Genomic DNA, 25,202 nt, shown 5'->3' on the forward strand with positions numbered 1-25,202 from the left:
GGAAGCCCACAATCCTAGCGATGTGATCCATCCAGACACTGGTCCCAGGACTGTTCAAATGAAGCATATCTCAACAAAACAGCTCTCTCCTTCCCCAGTACTGGTGCCAATCCCCCATAAATCAGAACCCGTTTACATTCATACAGCATGGGGACAAGCCCTTCGGCCTAATACATCCATGTCAACCAGGTTTCCTAAACCAAACTAGTCCTATTTGCCTGCATTTGGCTCATATCCCTGTAAACCTTTCCTATCCATGTATCTGTCCAAATATCTTTTAAATGTTAGAATGTACCAGCCTCCACCACTTCCTCTGGCAGTTCATTCCATACACGTACCGGCCTCTGTGTGAAAAAGTTGCCCCTCAGGTCCCTTTTAAATCTCTTCCCCTCTCACTTTAAACCTATGACCTCTAGTTTTGGTCTCCCCCACCCTGGGGGAAAGAACTTGGTTATTCACCCTGTGACCCTCACAATGTTATAAACCTATTCCACATATGAACCACCCTGTGTGAAGAGGTTGCCCCTTAGGGAGAAAGACCGAGAGAGAGAGGGAGCGAGAGACAGAGGGAGAGACTCAAAGAGACAGACAGAGACAGTGGCACCATACTAATCTAGAGAAAGACAGAGTGAGACAGAGACAGAGATGGAGAGAGAAAGAGCGAGACAGAGACAGAGGGAGAGACTCAAAGAGACAGACAGAGACAGTGGCACCATACTAATCTTTCTCTTCAGGCCAAAAAAGATGCGTTTAACCCTGTCACCTGACATAGCAACAGAGTCTTTTTTTGAAGCGAGAATAGTCTTGCTCAGTATGCTGTCCCCGATTACTATCCTGCACTTGAACAGTGTTTTGGACCCATCGTGCTGTGGTCAGTTCGCTTTCCCTCTCTGCTGTCTGTGTCCTTGCCTCCACTCGGAGAAGGAACCATGTACCTATTGAATAAGGAAACTGTCAGAAGCTTATTCACCGCTAAATTCTGGATCCATGTCTGTAGATTCCCTACAGTGTGGAAACAGGCCCTTTGGCCCAACAAGTCCACACCGCCCCTCGAAGCAACCCACCCAGACCCATCCCCCTATAACCCACACACCCCTGAACACTACAGGTAATTTAGCATGGCCAATCCACCTAGCCTGCACATCTTTGGACTGTGGGAGGAAACCGGAGCACTGGAGGAAACCCAGGCAGACAAGGGTAGAATGTGCAAACTCCACACAGACAGTCGCCCGGGACTGGAATCGAACCCAGGACCCTGGTGCTGTGAGGCTGCAGTGCTAACCACTGAGCCACCGTGCCGCCCCCAAAAAACAAGACTTCCCGAGGCTCAGCCCTAATCTGGGCAGGAAATAGGCTGCACCCAGACTTGAACTCGGATCGCAGGGTTCAGAAACCAGCCTGCTGACCATTACACCAGGGAAACCAGAGCAGTTCTTGCTTCACTCACAATTGCTGCTCCTGTCACTGAACATTGGGCAATTTAATTTAATTAATCCAAAGCAGTTGAGGCATGACTGTTTCAGGACAGTGTTCAGGTAACTCTCCCCCTCTCTGTGTTGCAGTGTCCGCACCTTGGACTCCAGCTCATCAACTCTGACCCAGCCAAATACTTGTTGCTGATGTGATCGCTGGCATTCCAGTGGATTGTGCTGGCATTCTGCAACTCCCTCGCAATACAGCTGGCAGACATTGCCCACTGAGCTCTCTCTATTCCAATTAATTAACTTGGATGTCAAATGTTTTAAAAGTGATTTTTTAAAAACTGCTGTTGAGCTTCATTCTCCTCTCCTGATTTAAACTGCTTGACCAATTACAAGAGGCATGGAAAACGTACCAAATGCCTCCCTACTTTCCTGCATCATCGAGATTTGGCTGTCATGGCAAATGTAGGTTGCAGGTGCTATTTTTTAAAAATTATCTTCTACCACTGCTGCCCTTCCACATTTCTCCTTATGAAGCTGCTGTCCCTGTACGCTCACTATTTCGGAAGCACAGGGTCATCATCTCCCTCTCTCTCTTTCTGGTGCTGGTGAAGGACTCCAGGTCCTTGACTTTTTCATTCCGTGCTGATTACCCGACCCAAACAAGGACCAAGTTATTCTTCTTAGTTAATACACTAGACTATGAAGTTGATGTTTTGAAGGTTGATTTGTTCCACCATGTCCCAAGCCACTTGTGTCCCAGATCAGACAATGTTAGCCGACAGACTTTCAGTACAATGACAAACATTTAAACAGGCGATGGCCTAGTGGTATTATGGCTGGACTGTTAATCCAGAAAGCAGGCAACATTCTGGGGACCCAGGTTTGAATCCCACCGTGGCAGATTTGAATTCAATAAATATCTGGAATTAAGAATCTAATGATGACTGTGAATCCATTGTCAATTGTCAGGAAAAATCCATCTGGTTCGCCAATGTCCTTTAGGGAAGAAAACTGCCATCCTTAACTGGTCTAGCCTACATGTGACTCCAGACCCACAGCAATGCAGTTGACTCTTAACTGCCTTCTGGCCAGTTAGGGACAGGCAATAAATGCTGCCAGGCCAGTGACACCCTCATCCCATGAATGAATAAAGGGAAAAAATATGCAGTATGGAGTAACACTTGGACATACACACCCCTTATCTGTGACAGATAGTCTAGCAGCACCTATGGAACACACCACTGAATTAATGATCACTACGTGTCAGCAAAACAAGCCAGGTATTTTGCATTTGATAGTTGCATTTCTTTGTAAAAGTATTCAAGATGGGATTACGACCCCCAAGTTCATCTTATATTTGACAGACAAGTGTGAATAGTACAGCCCAATAAAATTCATAAGCATTGTCACATCATGTAACGTATTCTGTTACCACACTTGAAAGTAATATCGCATCAATTGATCAACATTGAATCATGCTCAGTTTCCGCAGATATCATTAGATAATGAATGAGAACAGAAATCCCTGATATTTTCCTATTAACTTGAAGAATGGAGAGCGAAGATGTCAGCTGCAATTCAATGGGTATTGATCTCAACTGTGAATCAGTAAGTTTTTTTGATTCAAGCTCTGCTCAATGTAATCATAGAATCTAGGCTGACATTCCCAGGGGAATACTGGAGGATTGCAGTATTGTCAGGGTGCCATTGTTCCTATGAAAATTTAAAGCAGGTTCCTGTCTACTCTGAACACAAAAATTCCCACAGTTCTTTTCCAAAGAAGAGGAAGAACATTCTCCTTGGTGTTTTGGGCCAGTATTTATCTCTCAACTAATATTGCTATGACAGATTATCTGGTTTGTGGGGTCTTGCTGTGTGTAGTTAGGATGCCCAGTAACTACTCTTCAAAAGTATTTCATTAGCTGTAAAGCACCAAGACATTCTGAGTTTGTGATAGGCGATATATAAATGCAAGTCTTTCTTTCTTTAAGCCAGCGGTGTTTTGGGCTGATGGGGCCTTCGTGACACCAGCTTTGGAAGCCTGTCACATCACCCACCAGGAACTGGAAAGAATTCCGAACAGTAAGGACACAAGAACACCGCTTTCTGCTTTGTGCATCAGCAGATGTTTTGAGATTTATTTTCAGCTGAAGGTTGGCAGGGGTTGTGGAACAAATGACAAGGTACCTCTCATTTTCTTGGTACAATTCTGGCCATTCTGACGGGGGTGCTATCTGCCTTGGACGTGTTAATCAGAAAGTGAGGAGCAGAAATTTTCAAAATACACACAGTGTCAGCATTATCCACAGGACATTTAATGAAACAATTAGCAGTGACCTTTCCACTTTCTCCCTAAACGTTAGCAATCTGGTGCAGCGCCCAGCTGTTTGTTGTGAACGAGCAGAGCAGCGACGAGGGAACACTGGAGGCTGTTTGTACAAGTGGTGACATCATTTGCAAGCTTGTGAATCAGATTCCTTAGAAACGTTCTGGAAACTTCCACTTTACAAAGTATATGGACAAGGCTGTCATGCAATCAGGACAGAAAGTTAAAAGGTTAAAAAAAACATGCATTACTCCTACCTTGCCCACGACAACTTTTAACTTGCTGGCAGAGTGCGGGCAACGTCAGTTGTAATACTCCCTAGCTTCTGATTGGGCACTGCTCTGTGATTAGCCATGCCCAAAGCTAGTCACACACAAACTGTGATAAGTTTTTTCAAACTTGTTTGTTTGTGTGTGTGTGTGTACATGAGGAACTGATGATTTTTCGTACTGGACTGGGAGCAAGCTCTCCCGGTTCAGTGGTTCCCCCGCAAGGCTTCAGTTAGCTGCCAGCGCTGCAAGAGAAATGTGCTAAAACGTGCTTCATCTTAACAACTGTTAAAAACCATCTGCTCCTTGAAAGTATCAGCAAATAACAACGAGCAACCCTGAGGCTCTGCTGATGTAAGTACACACACAAGCTTATTTTTCTTTGAAAACTCAGTTCAAAGCAAGTGTCACTCAGTCAAGTCTGGCTAATTAAACTCTCAGTTTCATCTCCATTCATTTTGCAAAGCGATTTTATTCTTTAAACTGGGGAGCAGCTAAGTTTACAAGCAGCTTTGAGTTTCCAGGCTGTGTCAGGTTCCCAAAGTATTGTATGGATTTGCTCAGAGCCAGACTTAATACCATGTAAAAGTGCAGCTGCTGTTTAATAATTAACTCTCCGAGCTACCTTATCTTGCTTCTTTTTACACCAGAAATGAACAGCTCAGCATTGCTATTTATGGTGTCAGCTATTAATACACCAAATACGCTGGAGGTTTTATTTGGCGATGGGCATGGGGAGAGAAAAAAAAAGCTGATAAATTGACTCCAGTACTATAACTGCCAGTGAGAATCATGCAAAACCTCAGTGGAAAGAATCTGCATTTCTATAGCACCTCTTCCCAATGTCAGGTTGTCCCATTGTGCTTTACAGCCAATGCAGTGCTTGTAAGGTGTAGTCACAATTTAGGAAAATCCGCAGCTAATGTGCACGCTCCTACAACAGTGACATTGACCAGTTACACTTTTAAAAAAATGATATTGGTTGAGGAACAACTATTAGGAACGTAAGAACTGCTCTTAGTTCTTGCTCAAAATAATGCCGTTATCAGTTTTTTAACATTCACCGGGAGGGCAGAGTAAACTTTGGTTTAATACCTAATTTAAAGGTCACAATGCCTGACAGTGCGGCACTCCCTTGGTACTGATCCTCCGGCAGTGCGGCACTCCCTCGGTGCTGAACTACAGTACCTCCCTGCAATATCTGCTCAAGTCTCTGAAGATGTTTTGTGCTCACAATGTTCTGTCTCAGGTGAGGTTACTACCACTGATTTTTCCTTTTGCAACTTCTGTCAGAGTAAACATGTCTGATCTTCTCTGTGATGCCAAATAGCCAGCCACAAGCATGTATGTGATATTGAATGATCTTGACAAGGTAGAAATGGAAAAGATGTTTCGCCTTGTGAGTCAGTCCCGAAACTGGGGACATTGTTTTAAATTTAGTGTTGCTTTTTGTTAGAGGTGAGGAGAAATATTTTCTCACGGGGGAATGTGTGACTTTGGAACTCTTATGTCAGAAAGCACATCAGGTGGGGTCATTGAATGATTTTAAGGTGGAGCTAGATAGATATTTGTCACGCAGGATAATTAGGCGGTTACGAGCTCTGGCTTGCAGACATATTTGCAAAGTGAATATTGTGGGGTGTAAGATGGAACAGTGTATTGTCAAATTCAATGCTGTAATGGACTACATTATAATGAGTTTCATCCTATAGAAGACCACAGTGTACTGAGTTCCACGCTACAGTGAACGAAATTACACTGTATCAGACCATATTAGACCAAGGACAATATTATACTGTTTGTAATCACAATGTTTTTTTTGGAGAAATTCGGGTTAGTTGGGTGACAGCACAGGCGTGATTTTGCTTCTGTGTTTGTAACTTTGTTCATCCATGAGACCAATTGCTGTAGGAAAAAAGAGCACTTGTAGGCAATGCTGTTCAGGGAGTGACTAGCTGGATCATACGGTTTAGCAGTCAATGCTCAGTGTTTTAGTAAAGGAATTCACAGGTTTGGGCTGGCATCCTTCCATCTATGTACACTGCTGGAAGATAATTCTAATCACACTGTTCAGATAGTTTTGATACATTTGAAGCAGGTGGGACTTGAAGCCAGGCCTCCAAGCTCGGAGATCAGGACACTACCACTGCGCCACAAAAGCCCTACAAACACTAATGTGGCAAACAAGTCCTTTTCAGGCGAAGCATTTTCATTCAACTCTGACCTTAAAATGTTGGAAAGTCAGAGAGAAGGCTCATACTAAGGCTGGTACTAGAAGGCCAAGATGCCTCAAAGGTGACTTCGTCAATGGTTTCTGCAGGAATACAGTTATAGAAAATAAGGACTTGTATTTTTATAGTGCCTTGAGTGACCTCAAAATGTCCCTAAGTTTCTCCATGCCAATGAAGTATTTTTGAAATGTGGTCATGTAAGGAGTCATATATATGAAATAGTTGCAAACACTGAGTTCCTGGTATAAGAGATAACGGGAACTGCAGATGCTGGAGAATCCGAGATAATAAAGTGTGGAGCTGGATGAACACAGCAGGCCAAGCAGCGTCTCAGGAGCACAAAAGCTGACGTTTCGGGCCTAGACCCTTCATCAGAGAGGGGGATGGGGAGAGGGGGAGAGGGGGAGGCGGACCGAAGATGGATAGAGGAGAAGATAGGTGGAGAGGAGAGTATAGGTGGGAGGTAGGGAGGGAATAGGTCAGTCCAGGGAGGACGGACAGGCCAAGGAGGCGGGGTGAGGTTAGTAGGTGGGAAATGGAGGTGTGGCTTGAGGTGGGAGGAGGGGATAGGTGAGAGGAAGAACAGGTTGGGGAGGCAGGGACAAGCTGGGCTGGTTTTGGGATGCAATGCGGGAAGGGGAGATTTTGAAGCTATCAATGTGGACTTCACAAGCTTCAAAATCTCCCCTTCCTCCACTGCATCCCAAAACCGGCTCAGCTCGCCCCTCCCCCCACTGCATCCCAAAACCAGCCCAGCTCATCCCCGCCGCCCTAACCTGTTCTTCCTCTCACCTATCCCCTCTTCCCACCTCAAGCCGCACCTCCATTTCCCACCTATTAACCTCATCCCGCCTCCTTGACCTGTCCATCCTCCCTGGACTGACCTATCCCCTCCCTACCTCCCCACCTATACTCTCCTCTCCACCCATCTTCTCCTCTATCCATCTTCGTCCGCTTCCCCCTCTCTCCCTATTTATTTCAGAACCCTCTCCCCATCCCACTCTCTGATGAAGAGTCTCAGCCCGAAACATCAGCTTTTATGCTCCTAAGATGCTGCTTGGCCTGCTGTGTTCATCCAGCTTCACACTTTGTTATCTCGAGTTCCTGCTACAACACAGCCTGCAATAACCCATAACATGGTCTACTATAGTTTTGATCACAATGCAATTGGGCCAAATGTGACATTGTCCATTATAGGGCATAACGTAGAATAATGCAGTGTGCTATAGCATAGGCCTTGGTATAGTATCATCTGCTGTAGTACAGGACCCAGTGTCACTTGTTCCATTATTGCGTGGAATTCAGTGTAACAGTCTTCTGCAGAGTGCAACTCAATACAATTTGATCTTTAACTTGGCATAGTGCAGTTCTGTCTTGGACCCCAAAATATTCATTTTGCAAATGTGTCCACAAATAGCCTCCAACTTTAACACAGCCACCTAGTTTTAAAAGATTAATATAGCCATTTAATTATTTAGTTGATTTTACACAACACCTGTGTTATCCATTAACTCTGGAGTCCTAAGATTGGAAACTGTAAGGAAATACCTGGAATATTGGCCCTGACAGTGACAAGATCAAGCCGGAGCTCTAGGCACCAGCAATGAAATACCACAGTTTCACATACAGCACAACATACAGTTATAAACCACAGACTACATTACAGTGGGGTTTATGTGCAATTCCAATAAGAAATAGAGGAGAAACATCTTTACTAGAGAGTGGTGAGAGTGTGGAACTCACCACCTTAGGGAAGCAGTTGAAAATCTTGAAGAGTTGTAGGGCCCAAAGAAGTTATGGAGGTAGGGAGAAACCAGACTCTGGAGCAATTTTGAGCCTAAATAAAACTGAATCATTTCCCATTTCAGGGTCATCATTTTGCAGCATTGCTGGAATCTTTCATCAGATGAAATTGGAGGGGTGAGGGAGGGAAAGCTTTCTGCTGTTTGATCCCAAAATATGAAATATACTTCCAAAAGAGTCACGTCAAAAAACTTTCAACAATCCTGAGATAGTGTGAACTAGTTAGATTCTTCATAAGTGAGGGATAAACTTTGATTAATGCCCTCACCACCTAGTGTACCACCTGAATTAGTTACATTTGATTTCTCATGATGGATAATGTGATTTCCTGTGGGATTACTGTTGGAATGTAGTGTGCATCTCAGTGTCTGTGACAATCCACTTTTTCTCACATTGGCAGTTAGCATGAATGTGAATGCAGAGCAGACCAAGTACCGGGAAGCCTTCTCCACTTTGATTGGGCATTTGGCTAAGGATGAACTGTGGATTTATGCCACTCAGTGCAACTGTTGTATACTGACAGTATGATGGGTCAGTGACTTTCTTCAGGCCTGACTGCACTTTGACCCATTGTTGTATTGTTTATGAAGAGCTAGGAATTGATTAGTCAAGAACCAATTACATTAGTAAATCAGAGATAATGGGAACTGCAGACGCTGGAGAATCCAAGATAACAAAGTGTGAAGCTGGATGAACACAGCAGGCCAAGCAGCCTCTCAGGAGCTCAAAAGCTGACGTTTCAGGCCTAGACCCTTCATCAGCTTTTGTGCTCCTAAGATGCTGCTTGGCCTGCTGTGTTCATCCAGCTTCACACTTTGTTATCATGTATTTGTAAGCATTCCAGTGGGGCCACATTCATGGTTGCACTGAAGAGTTGGGATTGTGTAACATGACACAAGCCTAGGCAGTGTCATCTAGCCAAGCATTACTTAAAGAGGAGATAATGGGAACTGCAGATGCTGGAGAATCGGAGGTAACAAAGTGTGGAGCTGGATGAACGCAGCAGGCCAAGCAGCATCTTAGGAGCACAAAAGCTGACATTTCGGGCCCCCACCTTTCAACAGCAACTCATATTCCGCGTGGGAACCCTGCAGCCCAGGGTTCGCAAGCGGAATAGGAGTTGCTGTTGAAGGGTCTTGGCCCGAAACGTCAACTTTTGTGCTCCTAAGATACTGCTTGGCCTGCTGCATTCATCCAGCTCCACACTTTGTTATCTCATTACTTAAAGAATCTCTACAGTGCAAATAGAGGCCAGACCCTCCAAAGAGCATCCCAACCTCTACCCTAGCCCCATAACCCTGCATTTAAATTAGCTAACATACCTAGCCTGCACAACCCTGAAAACAATTGAATTAAAGACAAAAGCTTTCAGAGTATGACATGATTATTTCAAATACGTGGGAGCCAGGAAACAGACAGATACTGTTGGAAGTTTTGTTAGAAATGGCAAGGGAAACGGTCAGTGATGGAGTGTTTGGTTCAGTGATAGATATTCCTTCCTGGAGTCAAAAAGTCTGAAATTCTAACACAAATAATCCAGTAAGATCAAGTGTTTGTGGGTGTCCCATTTCCAATGCATAGACTGTAGCAACTCATAAGCTCTTCGTTAATCGAAGTAGAATTAAGCCCCTTGTTCTAAATTGACTGCTATATAGATGGTCATGGCCCTAGAAGGTGTGCTGTCAGAGTGTTAATTACCCTGTGAATCCTTCCAGTACTGGACTCAGCTCTCCAAAAAGCAGAAATCCAAGAGGTAAGGACAACAACATCAAATGCAGAAAGTTGATGTTCTGAGAGAAACCCTAACATTCCTTGCAGGAACACCAATAGACAATTGAGATTCTCCAATATGAAAACCCAGCATGCCACTCTGCCTATTGTATACCAATTCAATGTGGCTTTGAGTCATGTATTCATGACTGTGTATTCAGGTGTGACCTGACATGACTACCAATCTTCAACATTGTTTCAGCTTGCCATCTGAACATACTGTAAACAGACAGACATTGCATCATGTCATTTTGCTTCTGTGAGGCATTAGATTGGAATTATTGTCTTCACTGTAATCTGCCTGTCACATTCATCTTTTCAAACTTGCCATCACAATTAGAAGTGTGACTACGTGTGTGTGTATAGATAACCCCGAGCAACTAGAGCATTCGATTCCTGTGTCACCTCAACTCTCTGCTGGTTGCAGCGACTGGGAACTTTATAAACTTTATATTTATAATGTGGCATGTTAGCTCATTCTCGACTTAAGAGTTAATGGATATGTTGTGACTGAGTGCATTCTTCATGCTTAGATATGGACAGTTATATAGTTCAGATTTGCCGAAGTGCTACTTTGAAGAAGGCTAACCCTTAACTTCAAGTTTAATTCTATTCACAAAATCAGATAGAGCTGTGTGAACCTTGACCTTAATATCACATCAGGCCACATTGAGATTAACTAGTTATGTTGGAGATTGCTAATCTTTGGCAAACCATCTCCACCTATTTCAGTGCTTTTTGGAAACTTACTGTATACCACAATGTCATCTCAGGTACAAGCTGAAGTGGCTAAGTGTGGAGCTGGATGAACACAGCAGGCCAAGCAGCATCTTAGAAGCACAAAAGCTGACGTTTCGGGCCTAGACCCCTTCTAGGCCCAAAATGTTATCATTCCTGCTCCCAAGGATGCTGATTGGCCTGCTGTGTTCATCCAGCTCTACATCTTGTTATCTCTATCAATGCTCGTAGTCCACCTCCACTCCATGAACCTGGAGCATGTGTCACACTTTATTGAATGCAATCCAAATATGCTGCATCATCTGATCTTTATTTATCTCCATAATTGTTCCTCAAAAGTTGTAATAAATTTTTTAAGCACTATTTCCCTTCTATGAAACCTTGTTTATGAAATCCTTCACTGAAAGGCTGTGAATGCATTAAGCTGTCTAGATCATACTCTGAATTACTGAGCACGTTGTTAATGTTTCTTAATAATAGATTTCAGGAGTTTTCCAACATCTGATCTAAATCCAACTTGACCTGTATTTAACTTGCTCCGTTTTCCTCATTTGTTTTTAGAAACACCAGTGTTCCATTTGCTAAGAGTGTTGCAGAATTTAAGGCCAAAATTTTATAATTGCAAGGATCACGTTAACAGGGGCTGTAGCCCGAGATTAGGCCTAATGATGTGGGTACACCTACTTGCCCCAGCCCTGACCCCACCACAGTTTGAGTGTGGTGAGAGAGAGGCCACAGGTGAGCCACCTACACTTGGCTAATTCAGATGGTACATTTGCATTGGCAGACAGTTGGGCGGCGGGGGCGGGGAGAAGGGGGGGTGGGGGAGGACGGGGCAGCTCATTTTGAAGACCGACAGGTTTCACATGTTGTAATACTGGCAGAAAAGGGGTGGGCACCTCCTCTAGGTGCCACCCTGGTATAAGAGAGAACTCCTCCATCCCAAGGTCTCGCTCTATCCCCAGACTTTTTCCAGCCCACCGTCACTTCTTTTCGCCACTTTACTGAGACCTCATGTCTTAGCCAAAGTGATAACCCCATCCTCCAATGAATTACCTCCCCATCTGGCTTCAAAAATGATCTCTACTGGGGACTGAATACAGCCATGACAGTAGCCACTGCTCCTGATGGAGCTCTGGGACTGGAGAGCTACTGACCAGTTGATTGGCTGGCACTCCAAGAGATAGAACATCCATCTCCGATTTTGCCCCGAGTGTCTTACCATTCCTCCAAATGCAGGTCAGGCTCACTGATTTTCATTGGGGAATTAGGGAATTATCTGTCCTTGGAAATTTTGGGAGACTCTAAACTGTGGCTCTCCTGTACCTGCAAGTACCTCTTTTTAACCCTAGGATTTAGCCTCATCAGGTCTTCGGAATTTATCAATTTTAGTCTCTTACGTTTCACCAATATTTTCTCTCTGCTAATATTAACTGCCTGTTCTACATGTGTGTAGAATGTGAATATGTCTGTGTGTAGAGTATCAGATATCCAGATCAGAATATCACTGCAGTCGGACAGCATTCACTTTAGGTTCTCACGCATAATTGCATTCACAATTCTAACACCACTGGGAAAGGTTTATAATTTATGAAATGGTGTCAGTCTCTCAGCATCATATTACAGTACATGGTGACTAATGTGAGGTAATAAAAGATTAAAGTACTGCTAAGTAGTTTACTTTAAGACCTAACAGATTTTAATAAACTTTAGGGAAATTGACAGAAGTTTCCTTTTAAAACTGAAGCCAAGTATAACTGTTTAAAATTTAAAAAATGACTTTTTTCCCTGAAGTGATGCTGAGATGGAGAGTCAGCTTTTTTCCACAGACATCATGTGGTCAGTGAACTGAATGAGTTTTCTCTTTGCTATAGCACTGAACTGTTACAACTCCTATAATGTTAAATAAATCTTTATCTTTTGCACACTGTTCCTTGTGCAAAATAGGATAGGTTTATAAGAATAAATCTTACATTTATCGAGCACCCTTCACAATCTCAGGATGGTCCAGTGTGCTTCACAGCCAATGAAGTTTGCTCGCCCAAAATTAAACTTTATTTTCTGCACTTTATTCAGCTCCTCAAACTTACCTCAATGCAACCTGTGTTGTCAGAATTTATAGATATTTTCTTATCAAACTTCTATAACATAACTCTGGAGAAATCCAGACCATCTGGCCTAGAGGTAGGGATAGATATTTTCAAATCAACCTGTTTGAAGATGTTTAAATCACATACCTGGAGCCAGTGGGACTTGATTCTGGGACTCATTGACCAGGGGTAGGAGCACTACCAGCACACCACCACAGCCCTATTGGGCAGAGTTTGTATCAGCAACTCTGTTGATTTTTTAATATCCAGAAATGGTCTTTTGTACAACGGAACATCTTTTATTCCCCATCAACATTTAATTAATTCAAACTGTTAAACCCATTTATTGGTGGTCGTTAAACTTGAAAGAAGGCCATTAAGATGGACCTGACTCATGATCATGAGTGAATTCATAAGTTTTATTCCACAACTCTGTTCTAAGTTAAACCCAAACTGCAGGGAGAAACTGATAACCTGGGGAGTAGCAACTGATGTTGGGTGGTAAGTCTTCATACACAAGAGGTCAATTTTCACTCCTACCTGTCAATTTTAAAGATAAGAAATGGCGTCAAAGTGGTTTGGCCCATTTAACGGCAACAAAGAAACACAAGTCCTGCCTGTTTCGGACCCTAGGAGCCTTTAAATGTGCAATTTAGGAATCATAGCATCGTACAGAACGTAAGGAGGTTATTTGGCCTTTTGTTTCCTTTCACCTCTCTACAACAACAACAACTGTGCTACTTCTGCTCCCCATCTTGTTCCTGTAACCATGCAAACTTGCTCTCTTCAGATAATTACCCAATTCCCTTTTGAAAGTCACAATTGAATCTGCCTCCACCAAGTACGATCTAGAATCATAGATACCCTACAGTGTGGAAAGTGTCCATTTAGCCCATCGCATGTGCACTGACACCCCTCAAGCATTCCCCACCCATATCCTGCCCCACCATCTATCCCCGCATTTCCCATGGCTAATCCACCTAGCCTGCATGTCCTTGGACTGTGGAAGGAAAGCAGAGTACCTGGTGGAACCTCATGCAGACACAGAGAGAACATGCAAGTGCCATGGAATTGCACCTGGGTCCCTGGGCTGTCAAGCAGCAGTGGCTAACCACTGAGCAACTGTACATTTGAATGTTTTACCATTTTAAAGGCGCTATGAAAATGCAACTTGTTGCTGTGGTCTCTTCGTACAGCAAAGGAAGAAATTTGAAGTTTTTCAAGTGGTGGGCAGGGGCTGTAAAGGAGGGAATCATTGGTTTGTGCAGTAAAATTAAGTAGATGGGGCAAATAGCTTCCCTTATCTGTATTTATCTCAGCAAAATACTTTTTTGTGCTTTCAGAGAGTACAGTTAATGTCCTTCATGTTCTTGTGCGGTGACAGTACTGTTGGAGAGAGAACAGACTGTAATCTTCCCTCCCCTGTTCCCATTTAACACAGTAACCTTTACTTATGTTTTTGAATGCTAATCAGCCAAACTCAAATGGTGAGAGAGATGAATCTGTCCACTTAAAAAGAAATTTCCACTGAGAATGACGACAGTTTTGCAATCCACTCTGCCGTCAAACGTGTTTCTACAGCAAGAGTGGCATCTCAAAAAGTTTATCCCAAGGAGGTAGCTATGTAATTGTATCTCAACCAACGAAACAGAAGGTCATCCATTTATGCATCTCACTCCACTCCCGGTCATGACACCTTGCAGTGTGTAAATTGGCTGCTATTGTAGATTTTTGAAGTGGTGACTACATTTCGAATGTCAGCAATAAAAGCACTTCTGTATACCAGAACGCTGAAGGCAACTTCCCTGTTCTTCTTCAAATTAGTGCTATTATTTACCTCTCCCTGAGAGGGCAAACAGGACCTTAGTTTGACATGTCATAGGAAAGGAGGTACCTCTGACAGTGCAGCACTCCTTCAGTTTTGCATTGGGAATGCAAGTTTTGATTCTATCCTCGAGTTTTTGGATTGGGTCAATGAGTGCCTTTCCATCTGACTTTAGAGGCAAGAGAGTGTTACCCCTTAGGGTACTGCTTATCTGCAGTTTGTGGTGTTTGAGTATGAAATCCTGGAGAGACTGTTTTAATGTAGTGTGCAGCCTTTCTCATAGATGAAAATTGCAGTTGAAATATGAGCCCTCCCTTTAATAGGTAAGATGAGGCTAGATTTGACTTGTATCACAGATGTTGGCACATATTGCACCCATCATTTGGGCAGACAAGGATTAGCAACTTGTTTTTTTGTCTGATGGATTAAGCAGCAGCTGTTCAGACCAGACCCATTGTTGTTTTTGATTGTGGTTTGTGGGTAGGAAATAAAAAATACATCTACATGTTTTCAGAATGAATAAAAATTGAAACAAAATCAAACATCATCAGCAAGAAATGGATAGTCAAAGAGCAAAAAGAGAAATTTCAGGCAAATATATTAAATATTCACGTATTGATTTCTTGTGGCATAACTACAAACCATTATCTCATCCAACATCTGACACTCTTATTGTATATTCTTCTCTGAATAACGTTCTTCAGTTTTACAACTTAACATGCTGGGGTTTCAACTCTAAGGCTGTGAAGACCACAATAGCATTGTAATACAGAAAAGTATGAGGTGATGCATTTTGGCAGATGGAATATGTGGAGAGACAATATTTACTTAATGATGCAGTTCTAAAGCGTGTACAGGGTACAAGGATTTTAGAGGGGGGAGGCCAAGTGCATAAACCTTTGAATGTGACAAAACATGTTGACAGAACAAAGTAGCCAGCAAAGCAGATGGAGATCTTTATGAATTGACATAGTGAATACAAAAGCAAAATGTGTACCTTTTGTAAAGTTCTGTTCAGTCTAAAACTACATAGTTGAGTCCAGTTCTGGTCATAGTTTATGAAGGACGTGAAGGTCCTTGAGAAGGTGTAGAGGAGATTTACCCAAAATATGAAAGGTTTAGGTGACAATGTCAAAGAGAATCAGATAACACAGGACCATGGATGTAGATTTAAGGTTTTGGGGAAGCAATGCACAGGAAATGTGGGGAAGACCTTTTCACATCAAGTGATAATCTGGAATTTATTGCTTCCACTTCCACCTCCCACAGCAGCGTTCAAAGATTTCTAAAGGGAATTGGACAGGCATTTAAGCAAAATAAACTGCCAAGAGCTACAGGAAGAGAGTGGTGATATTGGTATGGACTCGATGGATTGAATTCCCTGCTTCTGTGTCGTTATGACCCTACATTTCTCATACTAAATATTCCATGGTTTTAAGAAAAATCAACCATGCTTATTGGATTTGCCATGTTACATGAAGTCTTACTTTTTGTAGTCCTGCATTTTTACTTATCCAGGTCTTCTATCAATCTACAAACGAATTGAAAATTTCCATTTGAATGCAATTACACCCTTCCAACAATGGTGGTGATGTTGTACCAGCTCATTGACCTGCACTGCAGTACAAATTTATAATCCACTCTACATTCTAGGGATGTTAAAGAGCTTCCACTTTTTGACCACTTCTATGACCAGGTAAAGAGGGCTGAATAAACTCCCCTGTTTTTAACGTACCCACCCCTCCCGTCCTGGTTAACTTCAACAAAGACTTTAAATTCTCTTTTGCAGCTGTAGTTCCTCAGTTCAAGATAAAAGGGGTTATTGCAAAGTTTTCTTTAGTAAAAGAAACAGGAATGTTATTGTTTAATAACACAAAGAACAAAGTAAGCTATGACATCAAGCACACCCACAAACACTGTTATAAGGTTTAATCAGGGGAGTGTGTCTAGTACAAAAAGGAAGATCAAAGTATGCAGCTTAGAAATGTCCTTAGAGTTAGAGCATAGAACAGTACATCTTGAAGTGTTAGGTTTTAACCTGAGATCATGGTTGGTCAATTAATGACTGGTTTCCTCAGCAGTGACAAAATTTGTAGATATTATTTAGTTCACAGTAAAGGTATTTCCAATTTGTTTTATCATCTGGTGTTATTTTCAACAGGCTGAGAGAAAACTGGAAGAAAGAGAATCTACCGGTTCTGCTGTTATATATTTTCTCACTCTCTCTCTGTTCTGCCCCAAACGGTTATCTGCTATACAGCACAGTTGTATATTTCTGTGTCTAGTTTCAATGTTCTTCCACACTGTGTAGTATTTGTGTAATTTTTTAATACCAATACGGGTAGCTCCTCCTATAACGCAATGGTTGTGTTCTTGTGTGACTATACAAAATCGCCATAGAAAATCGCTTTATCGTGAAATCACTGTAGAAAATCGCTGTACCTGCCCAGCTGAAAGTTCACGTTACCCAAACAGCATCCACTATTCACCAATCACGTTATAGTCAATTCGCGTTAACGAAACACGCATATAGTCAATTCGCGTTAACGAAACACGCATAGTACCTGTATGTGAAAATTTCACAAGGGTATAAATCAGATAGGAGATAGAAATCTGAATGACTGGTTTCAGTCATTTTGATGACATACTCTTTTCAATTTAGACACTGTCTTATTATTGATGCTTTCATTAAGCTTGTCTCAAGCTGTGATCATGTGAACACTGAAGCTACCTTAAGGATTTTTCCTCAAAATCTGATGCCACAAAAAATCCTGAATATTAAGTATCAGATGTTGGATATTGAAAATTAGTTGTTCATTTTTACCACTATAAAAATGCTATAAATAATTATGTTGCAAAATATTATATAAAAATTAGAACAGAACATAGAAACTGGGACTGAATTATATCTAAGAGCCTTATTCTAATCCTTCAACAGGAATCTACCCTTGGTCAACTTTCCACACCATGCAAAATTGATTGCCTCTATGTCGAAAAAATGTCTGTTATAGCATCAAGTCAGGTTCAGGCGTGGCACAGTGAGTTTGAGCATATAATCTACGGGACCACTGCAGTGCAGTGCTGAAGAGTTGCTGACATTAAACCGAGAATCAGTTTGCCAACTTACATGCATATAAAAGATAACACGTTGATGGGTAGCAAGGTCTCCTTGGCGTCCAGGTTTATACATCAATCAATGCCACTAAAGCATTTTAAGTATAATCACGTGTTGTTACAGTTTGGGTACAAATTAGTTACTATGCTTCCTGCATTGTAACAGTGAACATGCTTCTGAAGTAATTCATAGGGTGTAAAACACTTTGGAACAACATAAGGTTGTGTAAGGTGCTATATAAACGTAAGTTATTTCTTTTTGTGACATTTTCATGTTAGATTTGCCACAAATTGGGGTTTATATGTCTCATGTCGAAAATGTCAGTCCTGCAAGTCCAGGAGAATATTCAACACTTGAGAAGGACCAAGTTGTTTCCCTAGCACTTTGCATATCACTCTTAAGTAATGCTATTTTAAGCTGTTTGATGGGGGAGATCGAGGCTGTATGTTTTGCCCTGTGTATGTTGTAATAAGACTGCCTTGAACTTGCTATACAGTATCCTACAAAGACTGTATTGTCTTAACAATAATGCTATCATCACAGCATTTAAGTACAGTCTTCAGCCGTTTCTGAACATCTCTACTCCACTGCCCCATCTATATTTGACCCCATTTGTTTCCACAAATCTATTAACATCCGTGTCAAATATACTCAATGGCTGAACATCCACATCTCTCTAGGTAAAGAATTCCAGACATTCACCCTGATAATTTGCAGCTTGGAAAATAATGCAAGTCTTCCACTCTTGCAGTTAATATGTTGAATATTATTTTAAGAAACGATGACAGGAAAACGCAGGATGTTTTCCATTCAGTTCAAGCTACTACAGATCTGGGAATGCGTATGTGAGCCATTTGAACTATTTTTGAATTTGAATTAATTTAAAATTAAATGAAGGGTATTGAGTTAGTCAATGAAACACAATTAAGTGATTGATGGATGCATGTTAGCAGTAGTTAAAACTTCTTGCTCAGATAAAGCATACATTTACATGTGGAATAAAAACTTGCTGAGAAATTATTGTTCTTCTTGGTATATTTAAAACATTCCTGTGGCATTCCTTGCATCCTGTGTTTTAGTGTAGGCAGTGACTCAGTTAAAATAAATAGATTAACGCCCTCGTTAAAAAATAGGAACATCAGTCACAACTTATATATTTCTTCATTAATATTTGTGACATTGATTTTGAGGCTTTCGTCTTTCATTAAATGACAATAACAATTTGCATTTGACAGAAACAAAATACAAAACAAACATTGAACAGAATGAGAAGTTGTCTGAAGGGATAACCAAAATCCTGTTCAAAGAGCTGGATTTTTAGAAAGATCTTAAAAGAGAGGAAAGGGAGGTGGAGAGGATAGGAAGGGAATTACAAAGCGTGAGATCTTATTTATCTTATGCAAAATAACCTGAACACAGATATAGAGCCGTAGAATCATACAGCACGGAAACAGACCCAGTCCATGCTGAACATAATCCCGAACTAAACTAGTCCCACCTGCCTGCTCCTGGCCCATATCCCTTCAGACCTTTCCTATTCATGTATCTTCAAAGTGTCTTTCAAACACTGTACTGTTAAATTATGGAAAAATGCACAAAGAAATCAGAACGACACCATGTTGAAGGAGGACTTCGGAGCAGGCAGCTGAAGGTAATGGTGGAGCAAAGGGAGTGAGGGTGTAACCCATGCAGCACCACAGCAGCAGGAGGCCATTGGGCCCATTGCATTGTTGTCAGCTCTCTCAAATAACTATCTAATTAGGGGCCACAGGTCCTGCGCCTTCCCCACAACCCTACAATTTTTATTTCCTTCAAATACTTCTCCAATTCCATTTTTTTTTTACTAATAGATCTATTTCCACTGCTATTTCACGCAGCGCACTCCAGATTATTAACAGCTCACTGTGTGAAAAGTAACCTCCTCCCCGATGGAAATTTTGCTAATTATTTTTACTCTGCGCCCGCATATTCCCTCCCCGGAAAATTACTTTCTGGAATTACTTTACCGAAACCCTTCCGAATTTTGAACTCTTCCTTCAATTTTTTTCCTTCACTTTTTCTGCTCTGAGCTTTTCAGTTTCTTCACAGAAGTGAAATTCCTCAACCCTTGGGCAGTTTCGTACATTCCTTCATCAGCCCCTCCACACGTTACCTTGGGGTCTTTGCTGTCAAAAATCTCTGCGTTAGCTTTTGGTGAAAAATTAGGTTGTTATTCGAGAGCTGCCAATAAAATGTCTGATAATGGTGAGTAGGGTGAATGTAATTCACCAGTCCCTTTACTCCTGATGTCTGAAATAACAGTGTCATGACTCATAGTCATACAGCATGGAAACAGACCCTTTGGCCCAACTCATTCATGCCGAACAGGTTTCTTAAACTGAACTAGTCCCATTTGCCTGCATTTAAGACCATAAGACATAGGAGTGGAAGTAAGGCCATTCAGCCCATCGAGTCCACTCTGCCATTTAATCATGGCTGATGGGCATTTCAACTCCACTTCCCTGCACTCTCCCCGTAGCCCTTGATTCCTTGTGAGATGAAGAATTCATCGATCTCTGCCTTGAAGACATTTAACGATGAAGACATTTGACCCATGTCCCGCTAAATCATTCCCATCCATTGATGTGTACAGATGTCTTTTAAATGTTGTAATTGTATCTGCCTCTACCACCTCCTCTGGCAGCTCTTTGCAGATATGCACCCCCTCTCTGTGTGAAAAAGTTGCTGTTCAGGTCATTTTAAAATCTTTCCCCTCTCATCTTAAACCTATGCCCTCTAGTTTTGGATTCCCCTACCCCAGGGAAAAGACCTTGGCTATTCACTTTATCTGTGCTCCTCATGATTTTTTATAAATATCTATAAGATCACCCCTCAGCCTGCGATGCTCCAGGATTCCTACAATTCTTGTGTAGCTCTTCATATTGTGTTAACTCGCTGCTTACCAGAATCACCAGCTGTGACCATGTTTTGCTTTGTTGTGGCAGTGACAGATACTTTCTGCTACTCCTTCTCTGACTCTTTTGTATGTTCAGGTATAAGGGGCAACATCTCTGCTCTGAATCAGAAGATCACGATTTAGCTCAGGAGACCTAAGCAAGATATCTTATGGCACTTACACCACCAGAACTAAACTTAACTAAAAGACAACACTTCTAACAGAACTGCACTGGGACGGGTCAGCCTGGCTTTTCAACTCCTGGAATCATCTGAAACAACTCCACAAGATCTTCCCAGAATGTTGAAATTCTAGAGAATGCTAGTCTACTCTGTGCAAGTTGCCTGCCAAATTCAATCTTTTTGACCCTGGTGTTAACCTGTTGAAGTCCTGATGACTAATATCTCACTTGGGAGGAGTTTTGAGCCTCAGTCTGGTCCAAGTCAGAATGCTGGACAGCTTAGGGGAGCCCTCAGTGTGCCCAAGTGCACCACATTTTATCTGGATAACGGCTGAGTCCTGTGGTTTGGAAGAGGAAGATGTGGTAACTGGGAAGAATTGGATCAGACTAGTTTACTGTCACACAAATTTGGTTTCCATAGAGTTTTAAACAAAGTAGCGCTTAAAGATTTTTTTTTCACTTGAAGAACCATGATTGGTCTCCCCCATTACTACTGGTCTTGTGGAAAGACAGACCCTTCAAGCTTACAATGAACTCCAATAACAGTCCCAAGCTTGTTAAGTATCACCATTCAAAATAATTATGCTGAATATCCTGAAACATCAATAAGATCCAGCAGAGATTGTACCAAGCATTAAATTTATTCAGAAACCTTCAGTATATATTGTGAGAATTTCAGATCACAAATGACCGTAAGTATGAAAAACACAGTTTGACAAACTGCACTCACTTTCCCAGTTAAATGCTCTGCACTGCCTGCCAATGATCCAACTACCTGTTGTGAGATAGCAATGTGCTAACCCAGCGCTAACTTACTGGTGAGCTCACCTTCAGCGTGAGAACCAACCTTTCAATATGACTGTGCATGTGTATGTACGTTTGTGTACACGACATAGCATTGCTGCTCTGCCTGTGGTTCACTGAGAATGATAATTTGGCTGAGAGGATTAAATTATGAGACTTAAGCTAATTTACCAAATTAAATATTACGTCAAGATTCCAGTGTGCTGTCACTTCAGTGAGGATCTGTAGCGTGCTCAGTGCCTGTAAGATCACAGAGGAATAGGAGTCACTGTTCTCATTTAACAATCCCCCAGCAGCTCTGGAGACGGTGAAGGTGATCTAGTTTTTATTGACAACTGAAATAGCAAGTAAACCAAACAAATTGTAATGGGTCTAGCAATGCAGCAGATATTTTTTCACTAAAACTAAAAGAACTGTGGAAGCTGTAAACCAGGAACAAAAACAAAGTTGCTGAAAAAGCTCAGCAGGTCTGGCAGCATCTGAGAAGGAGAAACCAGAGATAACGTTTCGAGTCCGGTGACCCTTCCTCAGAACTGGTGGTGGCTGGGAAAACGTCAGTTTATGTGCAGTTCATATGGGGAAGGATGTAAACAATAGGATAGACCCCAAAGAGAGAGAAAGACAATTGGATAGATAAAGGAGTTGCTAACGATCTGGCTGCGAGGGTGAATAGTTGTTTATGGGGACTGTTAGTGACTAACAAGAGGGGGTGTGTAGTGGCAGGCTATGTGGTAACAAGGCCTGGTGTGTGGGGTGGGGGGCTGGGGCATCAGGGAGTTTAGGCCCTAAAATTATTGAACTCAATATTGAGTCTTTTTTGCAAGCGGAATGTAGATGTTCAGACATGTACTTCCCTCCCCTCCCTTGTCCGCCTTCCGCAGGGACTGTTCCCTCCGGGACGCCCTGGTCCACACTTCCTTCACCCCCAACACCTCCCCACAGCCCTAAGGCACCTTGCCCTGCAAACGGCAAAGGTGCAACACCTGCCCATTTACCTCCTCCCTCCCCAGTATCCAATGGCCCAAACGTACCTTCCAGGTGAAGCCACACTTCACCTGCACTTCCCAGAATCTAGTCTCCTGCATTCACTGCTCACAATGTGGTCGCCTCTACACTGGGGAAACGAAGCATAGACTTGGCGACCATTTCGTAGCACATCTATGTTCTGCTCGCGAAAGAGACCCTGAACTACCTGTTCCCCGCCACTTCAATGCACCACCCTGCTCCCTGGCCAACATCTCTGTCTCCGGCTTGCTACAGTGTTCCAGTGAAACCCAACGCCGGCTGGAGGAACAACACCTCATTTTCGGCTTGGGGACCCTACAGCCCTCCAAACTCAATATCAAGTTCAATAATTTTAGATGCTCCCAGCCTGATCATTAGCAACTCCTTTAACCGTCCAACTGTCTTTCTCTCTGTTTGAGGTCTATCCTATCGTTTACTCCCTGTCCCACCCACCTTCCTATTTTCTGCATATAAACTGATGTTTTCCCAGCCAACATCAGTTCTGGGGAAGGGTCACCAGACTCGAGATGTTAACTCTGTTCTCTCCTTCACAGATGCTGCCAGACCTGCTGAGCTTTTCCAGCGACTTTGTTTTTGCTTTTTTTTTATAAATTTATTTATGAGATGTGGGCATTACCATTGAGAAGGGGCTGCCTTCCAGAACTGCTGCAGGCTATTCATCATTAGGGAGGGATCGTCATTATTTTGATCCAGAGACACTAAAGGAACAGTGATATATTTTCAAGTCCTGATGGTGTACGGTGTGAAAGGCAACTTGCAGACAGTGGTGTTCCCATTTGCTGCCCTTATCTTTCGATATGGTAGTGGCCATGGGTCTGGGCGGTGCTGTCCAAGCAACCATGGTGGATTTCTACAGTGCATCTTGTAAACAGTACACACTGCTGTGACTGAGTGTCATTTTGGAAGAGGGGCTGAATATGTGTGGATGTGGTGCCAGTCAAGTAGGCTGCTTTGTTCTGAATGGCTTTAAAAGACTGTTAGCAAGCTGCTTGTGGTTTTACAATAATTTGATAATTTTATCATTGCTGTTACTGAGGTATTTAAATAGAATAGAACATTACAGCACAGTACAGGCCCTTTGGCCCTCGATGTTGTGCTGACCTGTCATACCGATCTCAAGCCCATCTAACCTACACTATTCCATGTACATCCATATGCTTATCCAATGACGACTTAAATGTACCTAATGTTGGCGAATCTACTACCATTGCAGGCAAAGCGTTCCATTCCCTCACTACTCTCTGAGTAAAGAAACTACCTCTGACATCTGTCCTATATCTTTCACCCCTCAATTTAAAGCTATGCCCCCTCGTCCTCGCCGTCACCATCCTAGGAAAAAGGCTCTCCCTATCCAGCCTATCTAACCCTCTGATAATTTTATATGTTTCAATTAAGTCACCTCTCAACTTTCTTCTCTCTAATGAAAACAGCCTCAAGTCGCTCAGCCTTTCCTCGTAAGACCTTCCCTCCATACCAGGCAACATCCTAGTAAATCTCCTCTGCACCCTTTCCAAAGCTTCCACATCCTTCTGAGAATGCAGTGACCAGAACTGTACACAATACTCCAAGTGCGGCCGCACCAGAATTTTGTACAGCTTCACCATAACCTCTTGGTTCCGGAACTCGATCCCTCTATTAATAAAAGCTAAAACACTGTATGCCTTCTTAACAGCCCTGTCAACCTGGGTGGCAACTTTCAAGGATCTGTGTACATGGACACCAAGATCTCTCTGCTCATCTACACTACTAAGAATCTTACCATTAGCCCTGTACTTTGCCTTCTGGCTACTCCTACCAAAGTGCATCACCTCACACTTGTCTGCATTAAACTCCATTTGCCACCTCTCAGCCCAGCTCTGCAGCTTATCTATGTCTCTCTGCAACCTACAGCATCCTTCGTCACTATCCTCAACTCCACCGACCTTAGTGTCATCTGCAAATTTACTAACCCATCCTTCTACGCCCTCATCCGGGTCATTTATAAAAATGACAAACAGCAGTGTACCCAACACCGACCCTTGTGGTACACCACTAGTAACTGGTCTCCAGGATGAACATTTTCCATCAACTACCACCCTCTGTCTTCTTTCAGCAAGCCAATTTCTGATCCAAACTGCTATATCTCCCACAATTCCATTCCTCCGCATTTTGTACAATAGCGTATTGTGGGGAACCTTATCGAACGCCTTGCTGAAATCCATATACACCACATCAACTGGTTTACTCTCATCTACCTGTTTGGTCACCTTCTCAAAGAACTACCCTTCACAAAACCGTGCTGACTATCCCTAATCAATTTATTCTTTTCCAGATGATTATAAATCCTATCTCTATAACCTTTTCCAACACTTTACCAACAAATTCCTAAACTACCAAGGTGGGATTTGACCTCATATCTTTGGATCATTAATCCAGACTTTGGGATTATTTGTCAGTAACATAATTGTTATGTTATTATAACCTCATTTGGGGAGGCATGAACTTGGTCACTGTTTGATTATGGCTGGGAATTCAGACACTTAAACTGGACACCATGGTGGCTCACTTGGTCGTACTTTTGCCGCTAACTTGCAACGTGCTACGTTCAAGTCGAAACTTTAGGGCTTGTTTCAGCTGCAGGCGATCTTTTGGCTCTCAGGTGAAATGATATGTCAAGTCCCAATCT

The 25,202-nt window shown here is 42.4% G+C and overlaps 2 protein-coding genes across 4 annotated transcripts in view; one reads left to right on the plus strand and one right to left on the minus strand.

Annotated features, from left to right (window-relative positions):
* The window catches only part of LOC125459454 (dickkopf-related protein 3-like), a 77,886-nt gene extending 73,767 nt beyond the window's left edge, over positions 1-4,119 (minus strand). Inside the window, exon 1 of the mRNA XM_059652090.1 lies at positions 4,008-4,119. The gene's annotated coding sequence lies outside the window, so the exon portion shown is untranslated. The remainder of the gene's footprint in view (positions 1-4,007) is intronic.
* mical2a (microtubule associated monooxygenase, calponin and LIM domain containing 2a) overlaps positions 4,071-25,202 on the plus strand; it is a 274,841-nt gene continuing 253,709 nt past the window's right edge. Inside the window, exon 1 of one of the 3 annotated variants that reach the window (XM_059652085.1) lies at positions 4,071-4,373. The gene's annotated coding sequence lies outside the window, so the exon portion shown is untranslated. The remainder of the gene's footprint in view (positions 4,374-25,202) is intronic. The other 2 variants (XM_059652086.1, XM_059652087.1) reach the window with 2 other exon arrangements.

Source organism: Stegostoma tigrinum, chromosome 17 (genome assembly GCF_030684315.1).
Source record: "Stegostoma tigrinum isolate sSteTig4 chromosome 17, sSteTig4.hap1, whole genome shotgun sequence".
In the NCBI taxonomy this organism is placed as follows: Eukaryota; Metazoa; Chordata; class Chondrichthyes; order Orectolobiformes; family Stegostomatidae; genus Stegostoma; species Stegostoma tigrinum.